This window comes from Notamacropus eugenii, chromosome 6, assembly GCF_028372415.1.
Source record: "Notamacropus eugenii isolate mMacEug1 chromosome 6, mMacEug1.pri_v2, whole genome shotgun sequence".
Taxonomy (NCBI): domain Eukaryota; kingdom Metazoa; phylum Chordata; class Mammalia; order Diprotodontia; family Macropodidae; genus Notamacropus; species Notamacropus eugenii.
In genome coordinates, this window is record NC_092877.1 from 84,726,149 (window position 1) to 84,736,379 (window position 10,231).

General features: G+C 36.7%; 1 pseudogene; it reads left to right on the plus strand.

Annotated features, from left to right (window-relative positions):
- The first annotated feature begins 6,410 nt into the window (after positions 1–6,410).
- On the plus strand, positions 6,411–6,635 carry LOC140510447 (large ribosomal subunit protein eL38 pseudogene; annotated as a pseudogene).
- The last annotated feature ends 3,596 nt before the right edge of the window (positions 6,636–10,231 follow it).

A 10,231-nucleotide genomic window follows, 5' to 3' on the forward strand; every position in this document is an offset into this window, starting at 1 on the left:
TCTGGCTTATTGCTCCTACTCCAAGAATCAGTTTGTGATAAGGACATCACTGCCAGGTCCAATGAGTGGTACTACCAATGCAGTAAAGAAGGAAAGCAATCTGACTTCTAATCAAGAGAGCTAAAAACATGCCATGACAGATTTCTTTTCTCTCTTATTTTATGGTGCTGAAAACTGTCTCTTTACTAAAAACATTAACAAAGCTCCTATACTTCTGACTGCTACTTATCCTAAAATAGCACTGGCACCATCTAATTAGCAGGGAAAGAAACATCTACAAAATTATCCTTAAATTAAAATGTGAAATATTGTATAGGAAGTAAGGAAACTGATAACTGTCAGTTCTCTGAACTCATTGATGGCTGAGCCTACCCTGATGAAACTGAGATTTCTATTTTAAAATCTGCAGGGGCTTTCTTCAGTGGTGGGGTCATTGTGACTCCCTGTTGATTTCATGCAGATAATTCTAAAGGGCAGCCCAACTGCTTCAGGGTCATTACCAGGGAGCCAGGAGTACTCATGCTAGTTCAAATTTAGCTATGGCTAAATTACTTGATCCGTAGCTTCTTCAACAGAATACCAATAATAGCATCTCTTAGAGTGGAACATGCTAATACTGTAACAGATTGTGGGAAAGTGTTTAGTTCATTAAGAACTAGCTTAATCATAAGGTGACCTTTAAGAGTAATGAAAATAATTAATTGTAGATTTATTCCTGAACAATTCACTGTTTAGAGTGATGTTTTTGTATTATTGGGGATACTACTTGGGTAGATTTAGGTGAAGTTTTTTTTAGTGACATCACTACTTAAAATTTATGAATTTAATCATCCCTTTAGACTTCTATTCCTAGTGTAGTTAGTTGGTTTATTGAAAGGAGGTTGGATCTTGAGTCAGGGACACCTGGGTTCACACCTGCCTCCTGTTATTTGATTGAGCCTGAGCAAGACCCTCAACTTCTCTCACTCTCATTTTCCACATCTCTAAAATGGAAATAATGATAGAATCTACCCCCCCATTATTGTTGTGAGGCTAAGTTACATAATATTTGTAAAACACTTTGTAAGCATGAAAGTGCTAAATAAATGTGGGTTGGTATTAATATTAATTATTATGCATCATCATAATATAGTGATTATGATATATAATAATCCATAATCATAATTGCTTTATGTTTTCTTAGTTCATTAAGAATGATAAATCTTGACACTGGGAAGGATTAGAAAAGAAAAATGCAGCAAAATCTTCTACATCCATATTGCAACACAAGGACAGACAGATGTGACAGTTATCAAAATGTTTTGATTTATTCCTAAATTCAACCCCAAACAATATTCTTAGGGACAGCTCACTGATACAGAATTTTAGAGTGGGAAGCAGAAAGACCTAGAAATACCTCTTGCCTCCTATACAGCTAGGTGGAGCAGTAGATAGAGCACTGGGCTCTAAACTGGGCAGATTCTTCTTCTTGAGTTCAAATCTGGCTTCAGATGCTAGATGTATGACTTTGGGCAAGATACTTTAACCCTCTTTTCCTCACTTTCCTCATCTGTAAAATTATCTGGAGAAGGAAATGGCAAACCACTCCAAAATCTTTGCCAAAAAAACTCTAAATAAGTCATGAAGAATCAGACATGACTGAAAAATGATCAAACGAAACACATACTTATTAGTTTTCTGATAATAGACAAGTGGTTAACTTTTCTCAGCCTTAGTTTTCTCATTTATAAGATACAGATAATAGTATCTATGGTAATGAGTTTATTAGGTTATTGTGAGAATAATATATGTATTTTCCAAATTTTAAAATGCTATATAAATACCTGCTACCAGTAGAGTTATTATTGCCATCATCATCAGCAGCTATCACTCATTAAATGCCCCTTGTGTGCTTCTCAGTGGACTGGGTGCAAAAGAGAATGGACACATTCTATACCTTTGAGGTACTTATAATCTAATGGGTGATTCTACATACAATACATATATTATACATACCTTTATGACATGTATGTTGCTTATATATGTGTATACATATGTCCACAGCATTCAAACTTCTCCATTTGCTGTGTAACCCATGGTTCCACATATGAATGGTGCGGTGGTGGTTGATGGAGCACCTGTGTTTTCTTGGTGTTAATTGTTAGGCAAAATTAGCACCAATAGTAGGGAATCGATCCATACTTTGTTATATCTTGATTTCAGAGGCTGCACTGAGTGCACAATCATCTGCAAACAGAAAATCATGCACCAACACTCCCTCTACTTTGGTCTTGGCCTTTTCAAATTGAAGACTTTACCATCAGTGCTGTACCTGACTTTGATGCCGTGGTCATCCTTATTGAAAGCATTTGACGACATGGTTGAAAATGTCATGCTAAAAAGTATAGGAGCAAGCACACAGCCTTGTATTTTCCAGGGATGTACATATATGTAAATATATGAGAATGAACACATGCACACAGATATATAAAAAACTACAAGGCAACCTTGTTAGGTTTAGATTAGAAGATTAGGATTAGAGGATATTTAGGGTAGAGACAAGGAGACTGGAGATGGAGGGCTATATGTATAAAGCAATGAGCCCAGCTTGCTAGACTGAAGAATGAATGGAGGAAAGTAAAATGAAATAAGGCTGTAAAGGGAGGCAAGGATCAGATTCTGGAGAGCTTTAAATATGAAACAGGAAAGGATATATTTTATCCTGGAAGTATCAGGAGTTACAGAATGCGGACAGGGAGTGACTTAGTCAAAGTTGTGCTTTAGGAAAGTAATTTTGGTGGCTATATACAAAATATGAGTGGTTAGAGGAAAGACCAATTTGGAGGGTATCACGATATTCAAACCAAGAAGTAGGGAAGGCTTGAACCAGGGTGGTGGTGGTTTGAGCCAAAAAGGATCTTTGAGAGAGACATTAAGCAGGAAACACAAGTAAATGATTAGATACGTTTCTATCCAAAAGTGTTTTTTGTTTTCATTTTAATGGATTACTACATCAACTTGTATTTAAATTACTATCACTTAGTTTTCTTTTTCCTCTACTTTTTCTTCCTTTTTTTTATGTGATGTCTTTACTCTTTGAAATCAATTCTTTGCCCAAGGGATTAGTTGTTCTTATCCTACTTTGCTATTAATTATTCCTAGAAGATACCTGGCTCATAGCAATCCTGAATGATTTAATCAAAATTTCTTTACCTAAGGAAGGTGATTACTTTTAAGCAAGTTGAGGGAATCACTATAGCTCCACCCTTATATATTAATATTTAAATACCACTTTTAAACCTGTCCTATTTATTTGTCTTAACCTTTTGGTTTTCACTTTTAAATGCTGGGTAAGTGTCTCAAGAGTTTGGGAAAGACTTTTTTTTTCTTTGTAGGGAGGAGGTGAGGCAATCTGAGTTAATTGCCTTGCCCAAGGTCACACAGCTAATAAGTGTCAAGTGTCTGAGGCTGGATTTGAATTCAGATCCACCTGACTCCAAGACCAGTGCTCTAAGGATTTCTTAAAGAAAGTGGGATTTTAGCTGAGTATTGAAGGAAGCCAAGGAAGTTAAGTGGTGGAGACGAGGAAAATCAGAGTTCCAAGCAGGGTAGAGAATATGTCAAGTGGAAATGCCCACAGTTGGGAGAAAGTCCTCTAGTCTGTGGAACAGCAGGGATGCCAGTGTCACTGGGTGATAGAGTATGTGGGGTAAAGTGTGTATAATGCCTAAAGAGAATGGGAAGGTAAACAGGGCCATGTTATAGAAGGCTAAACAGAGGGTTTTATATTTGATCCTGGAGGCCATAAGGAGCCACAAAGTTCCTTTTTGAGTCAATGCATCAATATCAAAACAACTTCAGTTTTATTATTAGACTCTTATATTCCAATGCCTCTTCATCACATGGAAGTAAGTAGACCTGAGTTCTTATAAAGTAATGGCAGTTTTTATAAAACTGAGAGTAAATATGGATTGAGTGGTAGTCAGTATTTCTGTCATCTGAGTACCAGGACAGATAAATTTGGAAAGGTTCATCAAAAGAAAGTTGGTTACCAGGTGATGATTTCTGTGTTATGGAGAAAGGGCCAATAGCAATTCATCAGATGTAACTAAATCATGGAGGACATGTGATCTGTCTCCATGGGCAGAGTACCCATAGTGACAAAAATCATTTGAATTATTTATGGTGGACCACTATAAGATTGCAATAGGGAGGCTGGTAAAAATCAGTTCCATAAATTAAAAAGCAGACCCTACTTGAAAGTTAAGTAGGGTTTGGAACACAATTTGTTAGAAATCTTATGGAGAAAATTCCTATATTGGGCATGGGCTTGGACTGAAATGGTCCTTAAGATCCCTTCTAACCATAAATGTATAAATCTAATATGTCAATTTGTATGTCCTATATGCAGTAGGGAAAAAACACAGCAGATAATGTTGAGCTCACTTTTTGTTTTATTTGTCAATCAACTCCAATTTTGTCCCTCTGTAGAAAAATGATAACGTATCTATGTAACTCTAACTACCTGGTTTTTAAAACTGAAAACACAGGGTAGAAGTATATATCTGAATACCTTCTTTTCTGAATGAGAACAAACAGTAAATAACTGGAAATAATTGAAATAGGTTCTTTGTCCTTGTATGCTTTTATGTTTTTATTGGAAAATTTCAGTGTCTTAAGCTATGTCTACTTTCTTAATATATCACAAACTGAAACAAAGAAACACCTAAGTGTGAAGCTTGTCTATAATAGTATAATATTTACCAAAAACTAGCATTCTAAGACACAAAGTTAGGGAGATATTGTAAATTAACCCATTGAGTTAATCATTTGCTAAGTTACATTATGCTAATATAGTTGTAACTTTTTTTTTTTTTCCCTCGGGGAACAGAATGAAAACTGAACCTGCTGATGGCTGGAAAATTGTCAGGATTCTGTTATCTGCGATTTTAGTTTGTGGGGTTGGGCAGTTGGGACCGAGAGTGTATCCCAATTTATATAATCAGGAGATGGAGCATGGTAAACTTTTCCCATGTCATGATTTTAGTGGAGAAAGCATATTTATTCCCCCAACCCCTGTGACTTCCCCCTTCCTTACCAACTTTAGGAATTTGAGAAAATGGGAATAGTATTAGGAATGGGACTAAGGGGAAAAGGGAAATATCAATAAATGTCTGAATTGCCCCATAGAAAGATGCATAGCAAGTGTAGACAGTAGAGAATAGAAAGTAAATTACTTTGAAAAGATGAGCTGCTGGAGAGGCTGTCGTCTTTTGCTGCTAACATAAATGTGCCCACAGAAAACTATGAAAGCTTTTGGACATCATGCTGGGAACCAAAGCACTCAATTTAACATGCCTCAGAAGGGGAGTGAATGTCTGCTCTGGTGTGCTTCACTGAGAAAAAGACTCTTTTTTGATTCTTTTTTTCATTGTTTCCATGGCTAAGAACTGTTGTCACTAACATCCTTAAAAGAATAAGAGAAGGTAGGACCTTCCAAATAGATCCATTCCATTGCAATTATAGGAGTTCCTTATGATAGTGGAGAAATTTAGTTTAATTTGCATTTTCAAGCTTTATATTTTCCCTATTCTTTGAGAATGTTTCACTGCTCACTTGAAAACTCCCTAATGACATTAGGTTCTGAAATGCTGAAATTCATCTTTATTTATTAAAGAAAATGTACTCCCCTACTTCCCCCCCTCCCAATGGGCTCAATAGAAATAATGTATTAGGTGAACCAGAATTGGCTGACTAGGTATCACCAATAATGGGTCAAGATTTTCTAACTGATGCATCTTTCATGGGATATTTATGTTATAGTGTTTTGGACTTTTGCTGATTTGTGACTCGACTAAGATTATATGACTAGTTAGTGGCTTTTCTGGTGTGAATTTTGGCACAATAGGCAGGCTCTCTGCCTCTTAAAAATTTCCTTTACCTACCCAAAGATGGCAGCTTCACTCCTTTAGCTAAAAACTTTGATTGGGAATCTGGACTAGATGTAATTCCCTTAAAATTCCATGTTTTCAGGCTTTGTAGCAAAACACACATCTCCCCTGGGAGAGGCAACCTTTCAAATCATTTACTCATGCTTCAAAATTTCAAGGATTTGTGATTTCATTAGTGTAAGTTCTCCCCTTGCCCAGCATAGATCACAACTCCTCTCTAACAGAGTGAATGATTTTGGACAGTTGTTCTAACTAAAGAATTCCTCAGCCTGTGGCTAATAGAGTAGGAAGTTCTTCTTGTCTAACTAGACTAGTCCTCAGATGGCAAACACACAATCCATCATCAAAGGTATGTTCAAAACTTTTTCTCCTGATAATGTGTGCAAGAATATGTGCTCTAGCTTTTCTGTCTTCCTTGGCCCCTTGGCAGTTGCATGACCTCTATGGTCACACGCTGCCCCTTGTCCAGCTGCCACTGCCATGCCCCCAAAAGTCAAGGAAATAAAAGACTTCCTGCCCACAGCCAGGAGAAAAGATGTCAAATCTGTCAAGATCAAGCAAAACAAGGACAATGTGAAGTTTAAGGTTCGTTCTAGCAGGTACCTGTACACACTGGTCATCACAGACAAAGAGAAGGCAGAGAAAATTAAACAGTCCCTGCCTCCTGGTTTGGCTGTGAAGGAGCTGAAGTGAAAAAATCATTCCATGTTCCACCACTAATAAAATGTAGGGGAAAAAAAAGAATACATGCTCTATTGTCAAAGCCTTTGAGATATGCTCAGAGAACAGAGGAAATATGTACATCAGCTCCATGCCAAAGTGTGGCACTGGGAAGAGTTCAAAGGACACAAATTCCAAACTCGTTTGATTTTTTTTCTTTACTTGTTTGATCTTGGACAAGCCACACCTATTTGGACATAGGTTCCCTCATCTATAAAATGAGAGCATTGGCCTGATGCACTCTAAGGGATCCTCCAGCTCCAGATGCTATGATCTGATGATTCCAACATGGAGTAGGCTCAGCCCCCACATCTTTCATTTCTCCAACAGGATTAGTTTTCCCTAAAAGAAGACAAAGTAGTCTGTAATCTAGAATGAGATTGCTTTAAGCTTCTCTTGCTGCATCTTCTTTCTCCCTGGTCCCAACAGAGGGCTAAGTCCAGGTCCCTCCTCTTTATCTCCTAAAAGGATATTAAACTGTTCCCCATACCTTACTTGCCCTGGCTTACCTACAATTCCCAGGTGATTCATGTTCACCTAAGGGCATAAAAATTCCTAATAGGCCCCTCAAACTTGATAGGATCTTGAAGACCACACGAGTCAGTGTGTCTTTCACCATATCCTGTTCTAATGACCAGACGTTTTCATATGAAGGCAACATTAGGGTAGGGTGGGGAGAGGGGAGATATGTTCAGAGAAGTTAAATCTCTTAGCTTTGTAGCACACATCTGCTTTATTAGGAGGGAAAAAAAAAAACTTGTTTTGTTAACTTTTCAATTACCATTGAGTACCCCTTTTCACCCCAACATCAACATATACTAAGACAGTGCTGGGGTTAGAACCACCTCCAATACCACTTTAATGGAAGGGAACAAAAATTCTTCTTGGGTTCAAGTTTCAATAGAGAACATCATGAGAACTCAAGAACCTATAGCAGCAGGGAAGGAAGCCTAGTGTTGGATTTTACCGCTTACACCTTCTACTGCTGCTGTTATACCCGACTGACAATCCAGTAAATTGTCCCAATCCTCTGAGCATCCAATTTTTGGATATCCCAGGTACCTGGCCCTATTTGGGTGGACAGACCCACAGTATTATTAAATCTTAGAGGTGAAAAGGACCTCAGACGTCATTTCAACCCATCCATAACTTATCAAGAATTCCCTCTGTAACCCTCATGTTTTTCTTGATGTCCTCTAGTCTCTGAACCTTTGTCTTCCCAAGTCCTACCTGATCATCACCTACTGAACCACAGTACTGATATTATAGGACCATAGATTTAGATAGAACATTAGAGGCCCCAAAGTCCAAATCCCTCATTTTCTATACAAGGAAACTGAGATGCAGAGGTTAAATGCTTTGCCCAAAATCTCATGATTAGTAGGGTTCAACCTGAGGTCTTTCTTACTGACTCTACGTACAGACCTGTAGCTATTAGGTCACCATGGCACAAACTCAAGAACCCTAGTCCTTTCAAATCAAAGAGTGACAAAAGATTTGAGGCACTGCTTCCCAAGAAATAAGAGATCAATAAATGTAGGAACAAGAGAAGTGTTGAGGTAAATTCCACCAGAACCATCTACAGTTATATAAAAATGAAGGTTTACTTTTACATTTAGGTTTTTAAAGAATTTTTTATTATTCTGGCTTTTGTTTTTGTACCTTGTCCATTTTCCTTATTACTAATGTTTAAAAATCTTAATGATCCACTTAAAAAAGTTGTGTATTTCCTTATAGGATCATAGGATTAAAATTGGAATGGATTGTAGATTCCTGATTTAACAAATGAGGTAGGTGAAAGTCAGAGAAGTACAATGGCATATCCAAGGTCAGGCAGGTAGCAATTGAACTCATGCTTTTACTTCATATTGAAGTAGACAAACCTAAATTAATGTCACTCACTGCAGTAATTTGAATGAAGGTTCCCTTAGTGATTTTGAGATGATTACTGAAGAATCAATCATTTTCTCCTATCCATTTCTATTTCTATATTTGGTGACAAATACCTCTCCAAATTAGTAATGATATGGAAATCCAATATTTGTCCTATGAATAGAGAAAAGGAAAAAAAAAACATAGACACATTTTTTTTTTGCCCCTAAATAAGTTTTATTAAAGAATATTCTGTTTAGTGAACTGGAGATTGGAAAGGGTGGTACTGCAATTCTCCATATCTTTATCTGGAGTGGGGTGGTAATGAGTGATGTGGCAGCTTCCCTCCCCTTCCTTTCCCTTCCCTTAAAAAGTTCCGTCTCTGCCATGTGTAAGAGACGCTCGCTCCTTTTTAAGATTTCCAGGATGATGAATGGCAGGAACCAAGGTGTTTCCCATAAACTCCACTCTCTAATCTTTTCTTGAAAATTCCTTCATGCTGAATATACAATCACATGAATTCACTGTAACTATTGCTTTAAAATTTTCCAAGAGTACCCAAAATTTTGTGAAAATGAATGTTAAAAGTTAAATACATTTAAAATGAAAAAAAAAATAAAAAAAATTTTTTTCCAAGAGCTTCCTATATTATTTAATCTGATACTCAGAGCCAATGTAAAATGGTGAGTGGTAGAAATGGACCAGGGAAGGTACAAGTAGGTCAAAACACGAAGCTAAGGGGAAGGGAAAAAATAGTGGGGGTGGGCAATAGAAACTAGGAAGTATCTCTAGGGATTTAACACTGTCAACAATACCCAGGTGCCTCCACAAGAGGGCATCAGAGGGAAATTATATGCTTTCTAACTTTGCATTGGACCTGTGTTGTTCCATACTCCCAGCCCTGGGTGGTCAGGGTTTGTTTCCCTACACCTGGATAATCTTTCCCTAATTTATACAATACTGTGAAAGTACCATATACCCTAGAAGCTAGATCTAGTTTACTAAATACAGGCACAACAGCAGAATATTCTTGGATCAGTGTGATAGAAAAGAATAGTAATTACCAATTTTATTATCTTAAGCTCCATGTGCCTTTGCTCTGAAATTGAATAGATAACCCAGAATGGTCCCTTAAAGGAAGAGGAATATATTTCTAAGGAAACAAAACAAAATAAAAATCAATAAATTAGTACTTAGGTTGCTAATGAATATTCTTCACATCTAAATAACATTCAGTAGGAGAGAATTAAGTGATCATATTTGCTTATGTGAGGGAAATTTTCCTGTACAGATTTTATCTTTTTTCTTAAAACAGTAAAAGGAATAATAAAATAAAGAAAGAAAAAAAAAGAGAAAAAATCTCCACAATACAATGACAGTAATTGCACACATATTCAACAGTTAGCAGCTGAAAGTGTCTGGAAACAATAGAGAAATTCCTGTGATTTTTCCAGTTAAAATAAGTTTATTATCCAAAGAAAAGCTAGACTCAGTCTAGTCCTACAGCTTTGAAACTTATTTACTTGAAGATGGGATGGTATTTGAATCAGAAAATAGTTTATTTATGAAGCCATTTAAAATGACATGTTTACTATGAGCGTGTTTCTAAAAAGAAACTCATCATCTTTACAGTAACTTGTATTTATTTCCCAAATTCCTTTTACCATGAAGTAGAAAAAGGGTTTGAAAAATATTTATCTCTAAGTTTT